Source organism: Galeopterus variegatus, unplaced genomic scaffold, assembly GCF_000696425.1.
Source record: "Galeopterus variegatus unplaced genomic scaffold, G_variegatus-3.0.2 Scaffold1137, whole genome shotgun sequence".
In the NCBI taxonomy this organism is placed as follows: Eukaryota; Metazoa; Chordata; class Mammalia; order Dermoptera; family Cynocephalidae; genus Galeopterus; species Galeopterus variegatus.
Genome location: NW_007727248.1, coordinates 13,574 through 17,919, shown reverse-complemented (window position 1 = coordinate 17,919; position 4,346 = coordinate 13,574).

Sequence of the window (4,346 nt, the reverse complement as noted above, 5' to 3'; positions counted from 1 at the left end):
TCTGGGGTACACTGTAAATAGGTAAAGCAAACAATAATGTCATTAGAAGGATTAGGAAAAAAAAATTAAGATCCAGGAGAGTTGATGCTGATTTTTCTAAGAAAGTAACTTGCTCCTTGAACTGAAATTGTATTGCAATTGGCAACCAGTCCCTAATCCTTTAATAATCACCTTAGCTGACAAAAAGCAGAATGATGATATTCCTGGAACACTGATAGGACAGTTAACATTGGCAAAGTCAGAAACAGGGGAATCCGTCATAAAAATATATTGTGACCATTTGAAATGCAAGATGGTTTTTACACACACACACACACGCACACTCACACACACACACGCACGTGAGCACACACACACACGCACACACACTCACACACACACTCACACACCCTGCACAGTTCACAGCTCCAGATAAACAGCACATCCTGCATGTGCGATTCAGTTTTGCATGGACAACCCTGTAGAAAGCAGCACCATCTCAGAAGTGTCACACAGTCTTGTTTGAACACTTACAAGAAAAGCCCAAATGCCTGGCAGGTTGAGCCACAGACATTAAAAACCCTCGCTACTAAAGTATTTAGACATTTAACTCTAAAGTCATATGAGGTACATCAGAAAGATGAGAACGTTTTCTCCTTTTCCGGCCCTGGAAATCAAATTACATTTTTTATTATTCGTTATTCTGTTCAATTCCAAATATCAACCCATATTCAGTGCATCCAACCCCCAGACACTGCATCATTTCATTAATTTTTACAGCTTTAGGTATCATAGTGGTGTTTTAAGAAGAGCACACTATTGAAATAAAGCAGAACAGCAAATTGGAGGTTCATAAAGCACTTGCTTCTCCTGTTAATATTTCATCATATTGTAAACTTGAGAATAAAATGAACTTATTTACTATTAAAAGGGAATTATTTGAATTTATAGTCACCCATTCCATGGCCATATAAAACCAAGCACAGAAGAAATGGTGTCACAAATTCCATGCAAACTGTTATTCCCTATAACCATCACGGCAATGAAGAATCCTATGGCCTCAACCTGAGAGCTTATTCAGTTATATGAGCAGCACAATAAAAAGTGTTAACATACACATGCCTATCTGGTATAGTGTCTCAGGATTCCTTCAGAACATGCCTCCTAGATTACAGATGGAATTCTACAATTCAGTAAAAGATGACACAATACACTTCTCTGAAACCTATGAGAAGCAGGACAAGCGGCTGATGTTAAGATGGAGGGATTCGACTTTCCTCAATTGTTAGATATAAATATGAAATAATAACATCTGCCCCATAAAGGTGTTATAAGGTTGAAAAAAAATGGATAGAATAGTTGACCCAGCACCCAGTAAAGATGTGAAAAAGTTATTTTCATAGCGTGCATTTTATTGAAAGGTCACTATAAAAGTAAAGAAATATTTTAGTGACAATATCTAATCACTGATTTATTTAGTCATTCGATAAATATCAAGTGCCAAATATGTGCCAGACATTGAAGATACTGAGGTGATCAATCGGGTTAAACACTATTCGTGCCCCAGACAAGCTTAAATTTTGATGGGAAGACAGAACTTGAACAAGTAATGCATTTTAGAAATTCATATTGTGATGAGTCCTACAAAGGAAATAAAGGGGAGGTGAAGACAGGGTAAAGGGAGGTCTACTTTACACGTGATCATTTGCACAGTTCATTCCTCAATTACACATAGTTTGCATAAAGTTGCAGTCTCAGTATGTATCTTTTTGTCACTGCTTATTTCTTCTCTTGTTATATATCAACTATTTCAGATTTTCTATGTAATTTTAATCAATATTTTAAATTATTGAATAATATTCCCTAATGTTCTTGCCTCATTATTTGGTAAATCTATTCCTTTGTCATATATTTAGGAGAGTTGCCAATGCTGGCTATTACCCAAAACTAAGTAACACACATCTTTAGGCATGTAGTTTTTGCTCCTGTCAGAAATGGAACTTCTGGGGCCGGTCCCGTGGCTCCCTCAGGAGAGTGCGGCGCTGGTAGCGCTGAGGCCAGGGCCGAGGCCGTGGGTTCTGATCCTATACAGGGATGGCCGGTGCGCTCACTGGCTGAGCGTGGGGTTACGATCCCCTTACCGGTCAGAAAAAGATCAAAAAAGAAATGGAACTTCTGGATCAGAGAAATTGTGCGGTGCTTGTTTATTTTTTTATGGTTTTGGCAGCTGTCTGGTCTGGGGATCTGAACCCCTGACCTTGGTGTTATCAACACGGTGCTCTAACCAACCAAGTTAACCGGCCAGCCTGTGGTGCTTGTTTATATTTGAACATAGTGCTTGCTGAAAGGCCCCTGGCTATGAGTGCATTGCCAGCTGTTACCAGCGCAACACCCTGGATTCCTCAACACTTTCTCCTTGACTTCTCTAGCACTGCATCATCTGAATGTCCTTTCACATCCATTCTATAACCCACATGTGTAAATAGGGATCACTTATAAAGTCACTTCACCACCACGGGCTCCCAGGGTTGGGGGGAACTGAAGGCCTCAGCCACACACCCTTGAAATCCACATCCAGCCACACCACAACCAAGCCGCTGTAAGAAGCCCCCTAGGCTCCCCTGCCAGAATGAGGGGGTTGCCACGGACCTCAACCAGGCCTCCCCTCCTTCCTCCTCTTCCCACCCTATCCTCTTCCCCTCTCCCCTCTCCCCCTCCTCAACTGCTCCACAACATCTTAGAATGTAAAATAATAATAATAATAAATAAATCTAATTTTAAAAAGTCACTTTACTTTTTCCCAGCCATACTAAATTCTTGCAGGACAAAAGTCTTCATTATACCTAGCACATGGCTAGAATCACAGGTGCTCCACACCAATTTTATTGAGTTTACTAAATCCCACAAATTTCCTTCACGTTGTATGAAGTACAGCACCATTCAACTTGGCATAATCTAGCCACACCTAGAAAGGCCCTGAGTTCTATGATCTGACATTGGGAGCAAGTATATATACTCCCTGTGCCCCCCTTTTTACCACTGATTAGCAAATCAGCATTCAGCAGCTGATACTGAGACTTACACAACATACTGCCATGGAGTGCCATGAAGTAATTTCTTTGTGGTCTCACTAGGCTTCGTACCCATGCCTGTAGTTACACACCTATGAGCACACAAATCTGCATCCCTAGGGCTCCTCTGGGATGCAGAACAGCTCTCTTGCCTGTATTCTTAGGGACACACATACTACTAGCAAATGCTGCTTGCATGCCTCTGCCCAAATTAAAGTGATCAGTCTGCCCTGGTGACTTTAATGGAGGTAATCACCAGCTCACATTCATGAACAAATTGATACGCCTGCACCATAGCTGTATCACTCAGCATAAATCTACACCCTTCACATAGAAAAACCTCAGTGGCTTAAAATAATGCAATAAAGCATCACCTAATGCCTTCTTGATGCTGGTTCATCAATAATGTGTGGTTATGTAAAAAAAGATAGGAGAGGCTGATCATTTGTCATCTAAAACCATGCAATGAATGTAATGACCTTTTAACTATTAAAGGCCTCCTGGGATTTTGTTTTCTCCAACTTTACATTGAGGAACTGAAATATTATTACTCTCCACTATTATTGTTACTCGGCCCTATGTTAGTAAATAAAATCTTAAGTAATTTCCAGTGAATAAAACATGTTGACCTTCATATATGTGGTCATGTTATTATGGGCTGCATATTACTAGGAAGGAATTTCCAGATTCTGTCTCTAGCAATGGGAAAGAGCTGCACTGAACCATTTGATACCTGACACTTAACAGTAGCCAAAGAATGTTTGCAGAATGAAGATCCAGATGAATAAATGAGTGCAGCTACTCTCTGTAGCCTGGTCTCATATGTTGCAAGATGACAAGTGGAAATGTGGAGTCAAGGCCACGTCCACAGTGCAGAATGAATCTAACATCCTAACCAATATTGGATCTGTGACTTTAGCCACCTTCTCACAGAATTCCAACCTAATGAGGGAGATAGTTAGGAGTCTCCACTTTACATCTCAGGTTGCTTTTCTTTTGTTTTGTTTTGCTTTCAAGGGGGAGAGGGGTTGTGGCAGTGCCTCCACCAAATAAACTCCAAGCATTCTGCTGCCCAGGTTCAATTCAAGGTCCACATGTGGCTGAAGATTTCTCATTCACACTGACCAAAAGCAATAGATCTCTTTTCTAAACGTCTTCAGGCTTCCCGCCTGAGCTACGGACTTACTTACTATATATTATTATTTTATTTGTTGTTGTGTGGGTGCATACATACAGAATTAGATATAAGAGGGTACTTCAAAAAGTCCACGGAAAGATTTGTATTATCTTTTTTTT